The sequence below is a fragment of the Pelobates fuscus genome, chromosome 13, assembly GCF_036172605.1.
Source record: "Pelobates fuscus isolate aPelFus1 chromosome 13, aPelFus1.pri, whole genome shotgun sequence".
In the NCBI taxonomy this organism is placed as follows: domain Eukaryota; kingdom Metazoa; phylum Chordata; class Amphibia; order Anura; family Pelobatidae; genus Pelobates; species Pelobates fuscus.
Window position 1 is genome coordinate 112058853 of NC_086329.1, and position 19990 is coordinate 112078842.

General features: G+C 39.5%; 1 pseudogene; it reads left to right on the plus strand.

Moving 5' to 3' along the window:
- Positions 1-9451: 9451 nt before the first annotated feature.
- Positions 9452-10205, plus strand: LOC134582728 (olfactory receptor 6N1-like; annotated as a pseudogene).
- The last annotated feature ends 9785 nt before the right edge of the window (positions 10206-19990 follow it).

Genomic DNA, 19990 nt, shown 5'->3' on the forward strand with positions numbered 1-19990 from the left:
AGATCACCCACCAATGAGAATTTAGTGTTTAGGTGACAATCCCCTCAAACACAAGTTGCAAGTAGTGTTTTAAAATATAGGCTCTAAACATTGTCGCTTGTGTGCTTTAAGGTGGCTTACACACACCTCTTCTGCTGGGTATTCAGATCAATCACTCCACATATGGTATATAGAAAAAGGAAATAGAAAAACATCTCCTAAGGGCAGTATGCTTGCATTAGGTGATAGGTAAAACACATTTAATGTGGCAACTCTTACCTGGTTAGGAGCCTTTATGAACTGGCTCCAAGTTGTACTGCTTTAGTGTCTATTTGTAGGGTGACACTTTCCCTGTGGGGAACCTGGTAAAGTCCTGGTTCAGTACTTGGTCCCCTACTGTTCTCTAATGCGTCCGTTGGTAAACTCATTAGCTCCTTTGGCTTCCAATATCATTTATATGCGGATGACACGCAAATCTACCTGTCCTCTCCTGATCTCTCCCCGTCCCTCTTGGCTAGTGTCTCTGACTTCCTCTCTGCTATTTCTAACTTGATTGCTGCCCATTTCCTTAAACTCAACTTGACCAAAACTGAAATTCTGGTCTTTAGTCCCTCAAGTGTTGCTACTCCTGTGTCTGTCTCCTCCAAGTCAACGGTGCTACCATCAGCTCCACCACGCAGGCTCGCTGCCTGGGTGTTCTCTTAGACTCTGACCTCTCCTTCATGCCTCATGTTCAGTCTATAGCCAAATCCTGTCTCTTCCATCTCAAAAACATTGCGCACATCCGACCCTACTTAAAACCAGATGCGACTAAGGTGCTGGTCCATTCCATTTTCTAGCCTTGACTACTGTAATCCACTTCTCAGTGATCTTACGTGCTCCCAACTTGCACTGTTACAGTCCATAATAAATGCGGTGGTGAGGCTCATCTTCCTGTCTGCCCGCACCTCCCACGCCTCACCCTTTTGTCAGTCTACATTGGCTTTCGGTAAGATACAGGGCTCAATTTAAAATTCTGGTTCTTGCTTTCAAATCTCTACATAATGCTGCTCCCACCTATCTATCCTCCATAATACACAAGTATGTCCCGTCTAGGCCCTTACGCTCTGCTGCAGACTTACGTCTATCTTCTGTCCGTACTCCCACCTCTGATGCTCGCCTTCAAGACTTCTCGAAGGGCTGCACCGTTCCTGTGGAACTCACTACCCTCCTCCATTAGATGCTCACCCAGTCTCCACTCCATCAAAAAATCACTAAAAACCCACGTCTTCATAAAAGTGTATCAATTAAACTGTTAATAGCTCCCAACTGATTCATCTCTTGCAACTGTCATTAGTCTAATACTATCCCTACCTTTTTGTGTCATTTTACCCATCTAGCATGTAAGCTCATTGAGCAGGGCCCTCAACCACTTCTGTTCCTGTGTGTCCAACTTGTGTGGTTACAACTACATGTTTGTTTGTCCACCCACTGTAAAGCGCTGCGGAATTTGTTGGTGCTGTATAAATAATAACACAATTATAATAATAATAATAATGATAATAGAGGAATCAGGATCAGGATACTAAGGTGCAGAATATACCTTTATTTGGTTGAAGACATATAGTAATAAAAATGTCTAAAAAACAGTGTGTAAAATCAAATCAAATAAAATATTGATACTGTATCAAGTCCTTGGGTCCTGCGAGAAGCCTTTAGCCTACTAAGTAGGCTTTTTCAATCGGTAAAATGTTGGATACCTGTTTTAAATCTCCCTTCTTCCCACCCACAAGTGTTGTGCTCCAATGAGTTGGAGTTGGTTTCCAAACGGGATAGACTTTAAACTATGTAATTTTTTCTTATAAATATCAAACGTTTTTTTTTATTAAGTTTTAAGATATGCCCACCTTTAAATATTTTACATTTCTTAACTATTTCACCTTTATAAATAGCACGCACAATTTTAACACATTTATAAATCTACTAAAGCGACAAAGTTTAGAGCCTATATTTTAGAAGGCACTAAGCCACTAAACCATGTAAGTTTATTTCTACTCACTCTTACAATTATATGCACAATTGTGTTACAATATTACACTATATGTACTTTTATATTTTTCTATTTATTTGAAATGTTATCTTCACCCCAAAATTCGAGGGGTAAATACCAGCTTTCAAATTCTGAATATGTTTTAGCACTGCATTACTTGCACTTTGTGTTTGAGGGGATTGCCACCTAAGCACTGAGAGCTGTGTTTTCACTATGGCTTGGCTGCTACATCTAAGTGCTGCTTCTAAGTGTGTGATTTGAGATATTCTGGAGAGGTTTACAGAATCTTGAACTGTCTAAGATTTTGCTAAGAGTTTTATTTTTTACTGTTACAGGTAAGATTCATCTACAGGAAAAGGTTACTGATTGCACACCGTTTGATTTCCTGTTGGTAATTGGTAAGGCATTTGATTTGATTAGCTAGGTGTTTGCTATTGATTGTTGGATAATTAGCTATTGTTTGCAAATAAGCAGAGGCCTACCCATGTGTTGCAACATTCTTAGTGGGTGGTGATTTTAGGAGTTATATAAGGGTTGTGGTCATTAGCTTGGCTAATATAGCTTGGTTGCTACATCTAAGTGCTGCTTCTAAGTATGTGATTGGTGATTTTCTGGAGATAAACTGGAGGTAATCTGAGGTATACAGGAGGACAAAAATAAAAAAAATACAAATTTTTAGATTTGTTTGATTTAGATTATTTACCTCATTAAAATGTCAGACTTAGTTCAGTGTAATAGTTGTTATGCATTTGTTTCACGTTCCACTTTTTAGAGATTTGGATGCTGTCCAATCTGTAGACAGTTCTCTATATTGCGGCAGGTATTTTTGAAGTCTGAGATTTGTAAATTATCTGGTAAACAAACCCAGGCTGGAATTGCTGCAAAGCCGCTGCCGCAGAGATTACTGTAGGATCTGGTAGACTTAGAGTTGTGGATAAAAGGCATATTGCACAGTCTGTTGCTCTACATAATTCATTTTCTGCACTTTCAGAGTGTTATGGTGTTGTGGAGACATTCTCAGGCACCAAGTGTAGTGGTGTTATGGAGAAAGGCACTGAGGGTAGTGGTGTTATGGAGACAGGCACTGAGGGTTGTGGTGTTGTGAAGACAGGCTCAGGCACTGAGGGTAGTGGTGTTATGGAGACAGGCTCAGGCACTGAGGGTAGTGGTGTTGTGGAGACAGGCTCAGGCACCGAGGGTAGTGGTGTTGTGGAGACAGGCTCAGACACCGAGGGTAGTGGTGTTGTGGAGACAGGCTTGGAGACTATGGTGAGGCCTAATAGAAAGCAGTTGTTGTTGGGGGATTCCATCATAAGAGGTGTGGAGATGGACAATGGTGGTCTTGTGAGATGTCTTCCCGGAGCAACTGATCACAGAGACAGGAAACGTATTTGTAATATTGTTAAGCGAGCAAAGCAGGAAGGCGAATTGGATGTACTTGTCCATCTAGGGACAAATGACTTGGCTTGCAATGAGGTTTCAGAGGTTAAGGAAGTTTTTAGTGTTTTTGCCAATGATATACGGCAGGTTGCTTCCACACTGCCATTCTCTGAAGTTCTGCCTGTGCATAACACTCAGAACGACAGGCGGATGCGTATTTAACTTATGGCTTGGTGAATGGTGTTGGGAGCAAAGATTTGGCTTTATTTATCATGGTAGCTCTAATTGGAATGGAAATAAACTGTACAAAAAAGATGGTTTGCATCTTTCTCAAAAGGGAACAAATGTTCTCAGTGAGCAGTTCAGAGGTTTTGCTAGTGTGGCGAAACCGACCTCACCACGTGTCCTTGGAGGGGGGGGGGCTCTTGCCTGCTGACTATGGCCCCTGGGAAATTTGGCCACTTAAATACAGTATTTGGGCATATTGTATTTTATTGTGCGGCTACTGGCCCTTTAAGCACAGTGAATGGACTTACTGAAACATTTTGGACACTTCCTCTTCCCCTCCCCCGGATCCATTGTTCTCCAGCAGGGTGTTGTCCCAGGGACACTGCCAGACCAGTGGGAACTGGTCTGAGCAGGAAAAGCCATGCTTGCAAGTGAAAACAAAGGACTTCGTCCTAACGGTTAAACCCCTGAACCTATTCAAGTGAATTTTGGATATGTTTGTCCCCAAGTTATACTGGTTAAAATAATATAAGTTTTATGTATGTACGATGTTAACTCAGAAAGTTATAAAAATGTATAAAAAGTGTAACTTTTCAGCTTGGAGATAATTGAGTAGATACAGTAATTGACTCAATTATCTCCTAAGCAGAGGGGAGGAATATGCTGGGTGTGTTTCTATTGTCCCATTGTGTCTGATTGACTGCTGTACTTGCATTGTATGTGTTGTAATGTGTGTATAGGTTGTTCTGCAAAACCCTGTGGGCAGTACTATGTTTTGTGGATTGTGAATAAAAGAGGCTGTATGTGCCAGTACAGGGAGTTCCTGTTTTAACCCTCAAAGTGAAGTGTCGTCTCATTCTTGGGGGAGGATTTATTGCATGCTGTTCCAGTTTGACTGCTAGGAGTGCAAACCTATTCATATGGTTCCTATTCAACTGTCCACAGCATTCATATGCTTGAGGGGATTTATATGCTTCTTCGGTTCGGTGATTGTGGTGCAGTGCTTGGAGTCCTCAGGAAGCGCTAGGAGCATCCTTTAACGGAGGTACCCAGTCGGGGTGCCAGGTGATCCGTTACAGCTAGGATGTATTTAAACTAGGAGGGGGGGCAAAAGGGTGATAAAACATCAATCCAATTGCCCCCCAAAACAAGGACAGAAGGTGCTTGTAGCAAGTGTGTTAACAAATGATAAGCTTAGATCCATGAACTTGTGGCAATAATGGCAACTGATGTAGATTTAGTCGCTGTTACTGAGACAAGGTATAATGAGAAAAATGACTGGGACATAGCAATAGCAGGGTACTCTTTATATAGAAACGACAGGTAAGGCAGGAAAGGGGGAGGGGTGGCCCTGTTTGCGAAGGATAGCATAAAATCTAGCCGAATAAAAGTTAGTGAGGTGAACATAGAGTCCGTTTGGGTTACGTATCTCCAGAAGGATATTGATACCTTAGAAAGAGTTCAGAGAAGGGCTACTAAACTGGTTCATGGATTGCAGGATAAAACTTACCAGGAAAGGTTAAAGGATCTTAACATGTATAGCTTGGAGGAAAGACGAGACAGGGGGGATATGATAGAAACATTTAAATACATAAAGGGAATCAACACAGTAATGGAGGATACTATATTTAAATGAAGAAAAACTACCACAACAAGAGGACATAGTCTTAAATTAGAGGGACAAAGGTTTAAAAATAATATCAGGAAGTATTACTGAGAGGGTAGTGGATGCATGGGATAGCCTTCCAGCTGAAGTGGTAGAGGTTAACACAGTAAAGGAGTTTAAGCATGCGTGGGATAGGCATAAGGCTATCCTAACTATAAGATAAGGACAGAGACTAATGAATGTATTTAGAAAATTGGGCAGACTAGATGGGCCGAATGGTTCTTATCTGCCGTCACATTCAATGTTTCAGTGTTTCTATGTTCTAATAATGCTTGTCTAGATGTTCAGCGGCCTTTCTCTGCAGTGATTATTTACACGTTGTGTATTTTCCTTCATGTTTGGATGGTATTAGTTGTAATAAAACATGTCCACAAAAAACAGATTAATGTTTATTTCCATTCAAATCCCAAACCGATATACCATAGGGCAAACCTACCCAGGGTGATAACTCTAGAGAACACGGACTGTCTGACTTTGAATGCCATAGACCATACGTATATATATATATATATAAGATTTAAATCCTCTACCTGATAAGCTGCAGCTGAAATCTGAAGATTCATTTGGTGGATAGTTAACATTTTATACTTTTTTTTTTCACACGCACATCATTTCAGATTGTATTATTATATGTTATTGTTAATACAAAATATTGTGTTAATCTGATGGAATATTTATTTAGTAAATAATACACAAATCATCTAATTATCAGGTAAGTTAACAACGAAATCATTTGTTTTATTTGTAATATATAGCAAATATCATTTTTCATGCTTCCAACTTTCTGTCATTCTCTGAGATGTGTAATATTTTACCAAGTTTTCAGACTTTAACTTTGCCAAATATGCTGAGCTGATTCAGAAGAACAAAATGGTATATTTGAGCTTTTGTTATCCAATATTGCTTATTATGTTAAAACTGTTTGTATGCACCTACTGCGTCAGTATTATAGAAATTCACAGAAAACTTCATTTTTAAAATGTTCTACCAACCATTCCTGATGCATGTGAAGGGCAATGCAAAATAAATGTAGAGACTCTCGGGCTAGACTGAAAAACACACACAATTCCAGGTGTCATTCATTTAACTAGTACTGAGTCCAGTCATTTTTAATTCCTTTTCTGAGTTTGGTGAGTTAGCAACAAATTATATAATTTTTTTTTTTCATTTTTACCTGATGTTCTTTTTGAACAAACACTCGGCCTTTCACTTCCATTTCCATAAATTATAACCTTTACATGAATAGGTAAATAATATTACTTTTTCCTTGTAATACACCTATTCAGAGCATCACGTAACACCTGTCTGAAATTATTTTGAAACACGTAGATATCTTTTTTTTTTAATTCTTTATTTTTGCTGTGCATGAAATAACTTTTGCATATTAACAATGCTACCACAGCATTCGCAATCAATTTACAAACACTTATTTGTTAACTGTTTGTACAGCATCTAGAGGAAACGCACTTTTTTTTTAGGGTAATAATACAAGCTAAGTACAAGCTGGGTAACTACGTCTGTCTTTTTAAATTACATTGTTGATTAGTAACAGTAGTTTAGGGTTAATATTTATGTCGAGTGTCATCGCTTCAATATCTAGACATTGACACGGTTATGCTTGACTATGCTTAAGTGAGGGACATACATTTTGTACAGTAACAGCTGGTCTAAGTAGTCATGACATGCAGTAGATGAGACAGTAAGTTTGCACTTCAGGTTATGATAGATTATGCAGTGCTGACTAACAAGCTATTAAGGTTTCCAGCTTAGCTAAAATTCTCATTAAAGCAGGGTGCCATCAGGCAAAGCATCATACATTCCGCTATTCCCCTCTATACATATAAAGCTCTAATGAAGATTAACTATATACAAGGTCATATGCAGAGGATGTGCACCTTATTCAATGACTGCAACTACAGTGATATCTGGTATGGCTATTCATGGTATACTATACATTGTGCTTCTTATTGTGAACGGCTGGGGTCACTGCCAGCTCCATCCCAGTGCAGATGGGGTCGTGTTCCATGCCCAGGCATGGGGAGAGTCCCTTGAGATTACCCCATAAGTTCCACTGGGTCCTAATGTCCCGCTATGTCCTACCTGTTGCTGGGTACGTTTGCCTTGACTTGTAAGCCTTGATGTGTTGTCGAGGGCTGTAGCACCATGCGGTCAGTGGGTGAAGCTGATTGTCCTGCTTGTTCTTCCAGCCTTGGTCATTAGTGGAGCTCACTCGGTCTAAGGTGGCCCAGAGTGCGCTTCTGCGGTTGCCGCTTTGGCATGGACATGTGGAGGAAGTTCTGGCTGTGAAGGTTCTCGCCTGTCAGCTTGCGTATTCCAGGGTCGTTTCATGGGGGCTCGAGAGCCCTCAGGGACCTCCCATGGTAGCAGCTCAGATTGTGAGCACAGAGGGATCACCGTATCAGTCGGTGCAGTTGCTGTGCAGCCGTCGGCCATTTTGATAGGACCGCGTGGGATCCTCACTCCTCCAGCTTCGGGCCATCTAGGTGAGATGCTTAGGCTGTAGCCTGCCTGGTGGGGACCGGGATGACCCCCCCGGCCCACAGAAAGGGGGGGGGAACCAGGAAGGCGCCAGGTAGATGGTGGTTCGCTGTAGTCGGGGTGGAGAGTAAGGCAGCGGCCATCCGCCCCACTCCCCTCCCGGGTAGGTTCCCCAGAGCTTTACAGTCTCAAATGTTTTACTACAAACTAGTATTTAACAAATATTACATAAATGCTCACTGCTAAAGAAGGAGGACTCTGACACAGAGAATGCAGACGGTGAATGCTGTGGTTTATACGGCACGCAGAGAATGCAGACGGTGAATGCTGTGGTTTATACGGCACGCAGAGAATGCAGACGGTGAATTTTGAGGTTTTCATGTCAGACAGTGAATGTTGCTGTATTTTATATGTGGGATACAATGCAGTTAATGATTTATAAGGTTTTTCTGCTAAAGAAAATGTTGGTTATTTTGAAATGGTATTAGTTATTGCTATAACTGTTTCTCTTACTGTGTTCTACTTTATATTAACATTTGCACATCTCCTCTCAGAATGCAAATTATCAACAGCACTAAACAGCAATAAGGCCGTGCCAGGCGAAACGCGTTAGTGATTTACATACTTTTGGTTTTTATAGTCTGCCTTTATATTTTATTTAATTGTAGTTTCCAATAAATATTTTCCTGCTGGGATAATATTGCCATATGTAGATGCATGGACAAATTATTGGGAATTTCTAAGTATCCTTATTTTATTGCAAGATTTTCAAAGTATGATATAAGACTATTGAGGGTTTCTGTTTGTCATGCATATAAACTGTGATCAAGGTCTACACACAGTCCCTGTGCAGGGAGTCCAAACTGGCAACACTGAACACCCCAGAGCTAAGCATGAAATCTGCTTCTACACCGGATATTATTCATTGGTTAAACACTAAATTACACTATCCTATTCCCTTTCATTTGTTTGAGAAATACACTTGTGTGACAGCTACAAGCACTATATTTTATTGCAAAGTTGAATCTATTTTATTGGGTGCAAAGTTTATTCATTTTATTGTACGTGTCTTTATTTTAGTTGATTCCAGAAGGACTATCAGTCTTTAAACGTTTCTGTTGACTATTACATAGTTACATAGCTGAAAAGAGACTTGCGTCCATCAAGTTCAGCCTTCCTCACATATGCTTTTGCTGTTGATCCAAAAGAAGGCAAAAAACCCAGTCTGAAGCGCTTCCAATTTTGCAACAAACTAGGAAAAAAAATCCTTCTTGACCCCAAAATAGCAGTCAGATGTCTCCTTGGATCAAGCAGCTATTACCCCACTAATTAGAAATGATATCCCTGTATGTTATGTTTTTGCAAGTATTTATCCAATTGCAGTTTAAACATCTGTAGTGACTCTGATAAAACCACCTCTTCAGGCAGAGAATTCTATATCTTTATTGCTCTTACTGTAAATAAACATTTTCTTTGCCTTAGATGAAATCTCCTTTCTTCAAACCTATTGTTTTTGTACATTATTAAATAACGTATATATATTTACACTACAAATGAATAAATAGTTAAATATATTGATGAAGCTTTGATATATGAGTAGAATCACCCACCATTAATCAGAATGTATTTTCTTGCAGAAAACCCAATACGGCGTGTTATCATCAAACAGCATGAATGTCATAAATAGAACAAGTGTCACAGAATTCATCCTTTCTGGGTTTCCCGAGCTTCACCAATACCAGCTCTTGTTTTTCACAGTTGTCTTGTTAGCCTACAATATCTCTGTCCTTGGGAATCTGACCATTATTGTCCTGGTGAAGACTAGCACATCCCTTCAGTCTCCTATGTATTTATTTATAAGTGTATTTGCTGCTTTAGAAATTGGGTTTGTGACGGCTACTGTTCCAAAATTTCTCTCTATCCTCATTGCAGGTAACAACAAGATATCATTCATTGGATGTTTCACACACTTGTATATCTTTGATGCCTTAGGAGTAACAGAGTGCTATTTACTAATAGTAATGGCCTTTGATCGAGAATTAGCCATTAACAGCCCTTTGAAATATCCATCAATTATGAGCAGATCCTTCTGTATTGAGCTTGCAGTACTTGCCTGGGCTGTTGGCTTTTTCATTGCTTTCCTTCCTACAATCTGCACAGCTACATTACACTTCTGTGGACCCAATAAGATGAATCATTTCTTCTGCGATTTGCCCCCACTGCAGAAGTTGGCTTGTTCCAATTCTTTTATCAGCAATGCGGTGACTATTGCAGCTGCTGTCATCGATATTATTATCCCTCATTGTAGCTCTCATGTTCTTTGGCACAACATGCATTGTATATGTTAGTGCCAAAGGCAATCAGTATGATAAATATCTTGCCCTAATGTACACTGTCCTCACCCCACTGCTTGAGAAATGGTGAAGTGAAAAAAAACATAAAGAAACGAATTAACCAAATTCAACATTTTCTGATTGTTTGATTGTGTTTTTTCTGAATCCCAGCATGATCAAACTAGAAAATGACGATTGCTGAAAATCAGACCTATCTCACAGAAACCGTGAATGCAGTAATAATGCAACATTTTAATATAGTAATTTATTCTGAAATAAAACAGAATTTTATTATGTAGAACCTTTCACAAACTTGGTTAGAAGTAAAATTACAGGTAAAAAAATGTGTCGGGCAGCTATTTCTAGGGCTAACACATTTTTCATTGACGGGAATTAATCAGTGTGTGATTATACAGCAAAATAAAGAAAAACAAATGACAATGTCTGGTGTTACCAAGCTCTCTTTATTTAGGCAATGAAGAATAAGATTACCGTAATTATAACATTTCCAGATACAATTGTCCTATATATCTGTACAGCTTGTATGATGGTATTTTGCATATAATGGTAATGCTGTAAATAACTATTATGGCCATAGGAGGAAATAGCTGTGTGTTTGATATATTTATAGTAGAGGGGATGTATGTAAGTAGAACTGCACACAAATAATTACACTTTCCTATCCCCTTCGCACTCAATATCATCTCACCTCTCTTAAAGTTGGATTGTCATTATCTACTCCGGTAAATGCTTTGAGGATTGACCACGCTCAGAGAAGAGACAGTTCTGCTTTATTACAACCTCCTCCAGGTCATTGTGAGCAAAGACAGGGGTTCAAACAGTTGAACCTGGAGCTCCAGCTCTTTCTGGGAGGTGGCTCTCCCTGATTCAGATTGAAAGATCTTCCTGCTCAGCCCTGTAACCCCTCTATTTGTGAAGGTTGCATTGTGAAGAGCCTGGAGCTCCAGCTCTTTCTGGGAGGTGGCTCTCCCTGATTCAGATTGAAAGATCTTCCTGCTCAGCCCTGTAACCCCTCTATTTGTGAAGGTTGCATTGTGAAGAGCCTGGAGCTCCAGCTCTTTCTGGGAGGTGGCTCTCTCTGATTCAGATTGAAAGATCTTCCTGCTCAGCCCTGTAACCCCTCTATTTGTGAAGGTTGCATTGTGAAGAGCCTGGAGCTCCAGCTCTTTCTGGGAGGTGGCTCTCCCTGATTCAGATTGAAAGATCTTCCTGCTCAGCCCTGTAACCCCTCTATTTGTGAAGGTTGCATTGTGAAGAGCCTGGAGCTCCAGCTCTTTCTGGGAGGTGGCTCTCTCTGATTCAGATTGAAAGATCTTCCTGCTCAGCCCTGTAACCCCTCTATTTGTGAAGGTTGCATTGTGAATATAGCATTGTGATCTGCACCTATATGATTTGAAGATCTCTTTAAGAGATCCTTCGTGGTCCTCCAGCACTTCTCAATGACTAAGAGTGTCATAGTCAGCATTTTATTAATTGAATTGAACCAAAAAAATTAAAGTGTTGGTACAATAAAAACCGGGGTGGAGTGTTAGTTAATGAAGACCAGGAAAAGGCAGAAATGTAAAATAACTATTTATTCTCCGTATATATTAACCCCTTACTGACCGCTGATGGTTCAGGACCGTCATGGGAAAAATCCCCTTGAGGACCGGTGACAGTCCTGAACCGTCATACCGGTATTATGTACTTACCTGATCGCCGCCATTCCCCCGGCGGCGATCAGCATTGCTCCCAGTGTGGGGAGATTGCCTGACAGCCCAGGCAGTCTCCCCTCAGTGAATTAGGACCCCATGGCCATGTGATTGCTCAAATTTTAATAAATAAAAATATAATTAGATATGTTTGTGTGTGTATATATATATATATATATATATATATATATATAATGTCATACTAAGTGTATTTTTTATATTAATATATACATATATTAATATAAAAATACACTTATACTTAAATTACACACGTATATATACAGGGAGTGCAGAATTATTAGGCAAATTAGTATTTTGACCACATCATCCTCTTTATGCATGTTGTCTTACTCCAAGCTGTATAGGCTCGAAAGCCTACTACCAATTAAGCATATTAGGTGATGTGCATCTCTGTAATGAGAAGGGGTGTGGTCTAATGACATCAACACCCTATATCAGGTGTGCATAATTATTAGGCAACTTCCTTTCCTTTGGCAAAATGGGTCAAAAGAAGGACTTGACAGGCTCAGAAAAGTCAAAAATAGTGAGATATCTTGCAGAGGGATGCAGCACTCTTAAAATTGCAAAGCTTCTGAAGCGTGATCATCGAACAATCAAGCGTTTCATTCAAAATAGTCAACAGGGTCGCAAGAAGCGTGTGGAGAAACCAAGGCGCAAAATAACTGCCCATGAACTGAGAAAAGTCAAGCGTGCAGCTGCCAAGATGCCACTTGCCACCAGTTTGGCCATATTTCAGAGCTGCAACATCACTGGAGTGCCCAAAAGCACAAGGTGTGCAATACTCAGAGACATGGCCAAGGTAAGAAAGGCTGAAAGACGACCACCACTGAACAAGACACACAAGCTGAAACGTCAAGACTGGGCCAAGAAATATCTCAAGACTGATTATACTAAGGTTTTATGGACTGATGAAATGAGAGTGAGTCTTGATGGGCCAGATGGATGGATTGGTAAAGGGCAGAGAGCTCCAGTCTGACTCAGACGCCAGCAAGGTGGAGGTGGAGTACTGGTTTGGGCTGGTATCATCAAAGATGAGCTTGTGGGGCCTTTTCGGGTTGAGGATGGAGTCAAGCTCAACTCCCAGTCCTACTGCCACTTTCTGGAAGACACCTTCTTCAAGCAGTGGTACAGGAAGAAGTCTGCATCCTTCAAGAAAAACATGATTTTCATGCAGGACAATGCTCCATCACACGCGTCCAAGTACTCCACAGCGTGGCTGGCAAGAAAGGGTATAAAAGAAGAAAATCTAATGACATGGCCTCCTTGTTCACCTGATCTGAACTCCAGTGAGAACCTGTGGTCCATCATCAAATGTGAGATTTACAAGGAGGGAAAACAGTACACCTCTCTGAACAGTGTCTGGGAGGCTGTGGTTGCTGCTGCACGCAATGTTGATGGTGAACAGATCAAAACACTGACAGAATCCATGGATGGCAGGCTTTTGAGTGTCCTTGCAAAGAAAGGTTATTGGTCACTGATTTGTTTTTGTTATGTTTTTGAATGTCAGAAATGTATATTTGTGAATGTTGAGATGTTATATTGGTTTCACTGGTAAAAATAAATAATTGAAATGGGTATATATTTGTTTTTTGTTAAGTTGCCTAATAATTATGCACAGTAATAGTCACCTGCACACACAGATATCCCCCTAAAATAGCTATAACTAAAAACAAACTAAAAACTACTTCCAAAAATATTCAGCTTTGATATTAATGAGTTTTTTGGGTTCATTGAGAACATGGTTGTTGTTCAATAATAAAATTAATCCTCAAAAATACAACTTGGCTTATAATTCTGCACTCCCTGTATGATCAAATATACATACATATACATTATAAAATAGAAATAATAAGTAAATTAAAATAAATTCAAAGAATTTTAAATTTAAAAAAGTAAAACAATTATATATATGAAAATTTATTCTTACTGTATTTTGATATTAATATATATATATATATATATATATATATATATATATATATACATATATATATATATATATATATATATTATCAAAATACAGTTAGAATAAAATTAATATCAAAATACACTTAGAATGAAATTATACATACATCTATGTATATATAAATAAATAAAAATAATATGAAATATATATATATATATACCCATATTTAAAATTACATAAATAATTTCATAAATATACACGTAGACTTCAAATATATAAATATGTAGATATATTTAAATTTTACGTTCATATTTACCTAATATTTTTACGTAATTAAGTAATTTTATTGATTGCAATTTGATGAACCTGCCTGACAACCCAGGCCGAAAGTCCAGATAATTTAATTTGCTAGCATTATATTTAACCCTGTAACTTTCTATGACACCCTAAAACCTGTACATGGGCTGTACTGTTTTGCTCGGAAAACTTCACTGAACACATATATTATTGTTTCAAAACAGTAAAACATATCACAGCGATGATATTGTCAGTGAAAATTACGTTTTTTTGCATTTTTCACACACAAACGGCACTTTCACTGATGATATAATTGTTGTGATACATTTTAATGTTTTTAAACACTAATATTTGTGTTTAGCAAAGTCTAGTGTTTTTGAAAGTTACAGGGTCAAATATAGGGGTCAACTTTTCTTACATTGAAAATTGCCAGGTTGGTTATGTTGCCTTTGAAAGTGTATGTTAGCCCAGCAATGAGAATTACCCACATGATGGCATACCATTTGTAAAAGAAGACAACCCAAGGTATTGCAAATGGGGTATGTTCAGTCTTTTTTAGTAGCCACTTAGTCACAAACCCTGGACAAAGTTAGCGTTTTTTGCATTTTTAACACACAAACAAATATAAATGCTAACTTTGGCCAGTGTTTGTGACTAAGTGGCTACTAAAAAAGACTGGACATACCCCATATTGAATACCCCGGGTTTTCTACTTCAAAAAAATATGTACATGTGGGGTGTGATTCAGAGATTTATGACAGATAACAGTGTTAAAATGTCACTATTGATACATTTGAAAAATATATATTTTGAAAACGCAATTTCCAATTTGTATAATTTGCAAAAAAAAGCAAAAAAAGCATGTAAACACTTGGTGTTTTTAAACTCAGGACAGATTTGGAATCTATTTAGCAGTTTTTTTTTCATTAGCTTTTGTGGATAGATAAAATATTATTCAAGTAAAAGTCATTTTTTTTTAATAAATTATATGACATGATACAAATAATGGTATGTAAAGAAAGCCCTTTTTGTCCTGACAAAAACAATATTTAACTTGTATGGGGACAGTAAATGAGAGAGACTAGAATTACAGCTAAACACAAACACCACAAAAGTGTTAAAACAGCCCTGGTCCTTAACGTACAACATGGCCAAAACAGTCCGGTCCTGAAGGGGTTAAGTAAGAACCTATGGCAAAAGATATGCAAATGATTGCTTCAAAAAACTTGCAGAATAATTGTAATTGGCTAACTCAAGACAAGGTGCTTCAGCAACTAAATAAAGTTAATGTAAACAAAACTTCAGGGCCTGACGGTATTCATCCATGACTACTTAAGGAACTAAGTGTAGAAATAAGTGAACCTCTGTTTTTACTCTTTCAAGATTCTTTTCTTTCAGGAAGTGTTCTGGATGATTGGAGGAAGGCAGATGTGGTTCCTATATTCAAAAAGGGTTCAAAATCCTTGCCGTGAAATTATTTACCTGTGAGCTAAACTTCTGTGGCTGGGAAGGTATTTGAAGGTTATTAAAGGATAATATTCAATAATTCCTTGAGAAGAACGTTGTTATCTGCAATAATCAGCATGGTGTTATGAAGCACAGGTCATGTCAAACTTACTTGATTGTATTCTACGAAGAATTTTTTTTGTGTGTGCAAATTATTTATAAACATGTTCACAATGCCCCAACAACACATGTAATCTCTGCATCATATACAATATCATGGCAAGAAATAGAACCGCACATTTTGTTTATAATAAATGCTGTAGTAGAACCCATCAGTTGGCAGGTAGCCAGAGGTGTATCATGCTTTGCCCACTGGCAGTACAGGTAGTCATTAGATACATTTGATTTCAGACTTGGTCTACAGATAGGTATATAATCTATGAAAAACCACCAGGGCTATAGGGAAGCTGTGATTAGAAAGACTTTGAAAAGAGTTATAAAATGGCAATATAAAGTGGCAAAATGTCCTCACTCCTAAATATATGACCCTTATCTCATTACAGGGAGGTGTAAATAGTGGTGGCTGGAGAAGTATTAAAATGGTGGGATGCCAGACTCCATCCACAGAATTTGACTTTATCCCATCTCACTGAAAACCCCACCTCATGATATATTGGACTCATACAAAATAGTAATATAACAACAAACAACAACATTACGACATTACAAAAGACAGCGAAAATTACCATCAAACACAATTAATATACAATGGGATATTAGGCAAGTAATAAAAACAGTATTTCTCAATCTCTTTAATAGTGTGCTTTTAAATTGTATAAAGTCATTTTTCCTTATTTCAATATAATTTCCTTATATATACTTACATACTTAAATATACTTTAACCCCTTAAGGACCAAACTTCTGGAATAAAATGGAATCATGACATGTCACACATGGCATGTGTCCTTAAGGGCTTAAACAGGATAAATGTCCTTAAAGTCACTCAGACTGAGAGTGGAATAAAGAAGTTTAAAAAAAAAAGTAATTAATAAACATAAAAACAAACCAACACACTAAGTAGCAGTATGGGATGAATATAAAAGCTACAAATTGGTTAACAGTTCTCATGCCCACAGTTTGCAACATAATAACTAGAATATTAAAGGGGGGCATGGCCAACCACAGAGCTGAATGGACATACACTAATTCAGCTCCTCTCAACTCAAAAGTGAATCCACACTAATCGGAGACTAAGCAGCACTATGGTGAACCTCAAAAAGCAAGGAGGGACCAATGAGAGAACGGGGAAGACCCCAACATCTAAATTCAGCTCCCTGACCCGTTTTTTCCAGTCATCCACTGACCGCGAGGCCGGAGCCTCACCATCCAGCCCGGCATCGTCCTCTTTAGCAGATCACAGGATAAAATGTGAGATGCCGACTGTGACGAACCCATCTGTATAGACTTGTATTGCTGGTTCATCTGTTTGCCTTGAGTCGTGGATTTCCTGTCCGTATGCCCTTGTTCGTATGTTTTCCTTAGTACCGATTGAAACTACCGAACCAACGGCCACCCAGGAGAGGAGTGTGCGGCTTGTTAACACCTTGACCACAATTAGAACGTTGTGGTTAACCGCAAACACCTCTCCATTCCATTCGTACGGGTGGTCGTCGTTCGTATACCGAACACGAGGCGGCGGCCATTTTGGACACGAGGCAAATCAGCTGTGTTCGGTGCAAAACCTATGGATCTAAAAACGGACTCTTTATCTACCGAACACCGCTGGAGACGGCCGCCCCCTTCTATTTTCCTTGAGGCGTACGAACACCGGTCAGTTCGGGAGTTTCTCTATTTCGTATGGACTTACCCAGGTAGCCGTCCCATGGAGTCATTCGTATACCGATTGGACTATGTACATCGGACCTGAGCGCTATTCGGTAGGAATATGCCCTCAGATCCAGGCTATCTGGGGATACGTTGCACGAACACTATACAATCGGTATTTCTGATTTTATGTATTTTATTGTAGTTTTCTTATTATGTTTTAAAATGGCGATGGTCTCTATCCTCGGAGATAATTAGGTTTCTCCCTAATTATCTCCGGGATAGAACATAATGACTTATGGGTAAAATGGGAAGGGCTTGTATTGAAGCCACTGCGATTGGCTACTGTATAATATATTTTACAGTCTTCCACAAGGTCCCCTAGGGGAGTGTCTACCTTGTGGAGACCTGCATAAATACCGGGCAGGTAGCCCCTATTAAACACATTCCTGTTTGACCTTCAAGACGGAGCTTTGTCTCGTTTGTGGAGGGATTTACTATTGGGACAGCGTTTTCGTTTATTTCTAGCTGTCGAAGGATTTCGGATGAATTGCTGATCGGGAGTTGCCGTATTCGTATGCTCCGTTCGGGAGTTTTACAATCGGTTGGACTAAAATTGCATTTCTGGAGAAAGGGGATTATCGACTAAACGGCGGCTTCATTCCCCTGGCGGTGAGTGTCTTAACACCAACATGAGGAGCTTACCCTTGAAGGCAGATCTGGCTAACATGCTAGGTAAGCTAGAAGCAGCCCTCCAAACGAAAGTGGAAATGCTCAAGGCCGAAGTACAACAATTGCAACAGAGGGTCACTGACCTAGAAGATGAGAGGGATGTTATACAGGCCCAGGTTACTCAACTCTCGTCCTTAATGGAATCCCATGCTCAAACTATGGCAGCGTTTCAAAGATGATCTAGATAACCGCGGCCACAGGAATAACCTGCGAGTGCTAGGCCTCCCTGAAACCCAGGGGGAAGATATCAAGGCTACATTATCGGAATTATTTAACCAGATTCTGGGAGAAACCAGAGATAGCCCGGTTATAATGGACAGAGCACACAGATTGCTGTGCCCAAGGGGCACGAAATCTGAGGCACCAAGGGATGTAATATGCAGAATACACTATTTCACAGTTAAAGATAATATCCTGCGGAGCCTCAGGGACACATCCCAGCCTATCTTGTTTCATGGCACATCTATACAATCTATCCGGACTTGTCGTGGTATACCCTTTAAGCTAGAAGGTCCCTTAAACCGATCACAGAATTATTGCGTCAATGTAACATCAGATACAGGTGGGGTTTTCCCTTTGCATTGATAGTGAACCAAAAAGGTAACTTCATCTCCATAGCCTCACATACCGACGTTAAACCATTTCTAAAAGCATTGGAACTACCGGACACGCAGATTGTCAACTTGAACTCACCACTTCCGAGCCCTGAAACGGCACCCTTGCCTCAGCGCCAATGAGGAAATACCCCACTAAAGAAGAGGAGGATGGACCAATGGTTCTTTTCTCCCAATAGACGACAACCACAAGGACATGGAGGAAATACCCACTGAGAAGTCTTACTTCATCATCCCTATAGGAGACGACATCCACTGCAGTGGAGATACAATCCATTTACACTCGGGACTGGCTACTGCACTTTAAATCCTCCCTGCATGACCCACTGACTATTTGGGCCCTCTAACCTTCAAGTATCAGGAACATAACTCTCACAGCACAGGTCCACTATATCTACACCGGCAACCCAAGTATTGGCACCTATGTTAAAATTGTCATCCCTTTAATCCGGACTTCTGGCAAACATGACGAAGTCACCGCAAAGTTTTAGTCTGTTAATACTGTTATTGCCAAGGATACGGAGGGTTATCAACGTCTGAATGTCGTATATGTAAATTGATGGTTAATGCATATGCTCCACTATAGGTTTAGACCACACAGTAGTCTCATGTGGCGTAGTTTTACCGACATGCTTCAGAGTGGGGTACAAAAGGATTGAGAGGAAAGGCCTTCAATTTGCTAACGTACAAATTTTGACATACCTCTCAATAAGGATTTCCCAAAGGTTTCCCACTCCTCCCCAGAATATTAAGCTTTTTAACCACCATCCCCATGCCCCATTACACTCCCCGTAACCAAAAAAACCCCACTGATTATGTCTCCAAGTCTCCTAAATATTACATGCTCTAGAGGTGGATCTCGCTACCTCGTGTTACCTTGCCAAGCACCCAAATAGATATCGGTTCCTCTCCTGCTCAGAGAGTGAACTTGAACCCAACCAAGTTTATTTTTATTGCTACACGTTTGGTAGATCATTATCTTACCCCAAAACACTTGGGTCTAACCAGGTGCTACTGTAAGTGAGCACCATCCTCTTTTTCTAATTAATCATTCCATCCAATAATGCACTCACGTCAAGCGTTCTTGAGATAAACATTCTGAATATTGTTAACATCGCATGTTTCTTCCCACACCACTAGTCGGTGGAATCCTCTGATACTATCCTGTAATTCTATTATCTTCAGTGGAAGCAAATATTCACATGGTCACAAACATAGCAAAAGGTGTAGCGCTACATACAATTTGTAGTATGTTCAAACTCTTTAGTTGTCACTCCCCAGGAAAATTCACTGAGTCAATGGTATAGGAATCTTATTCTGTAA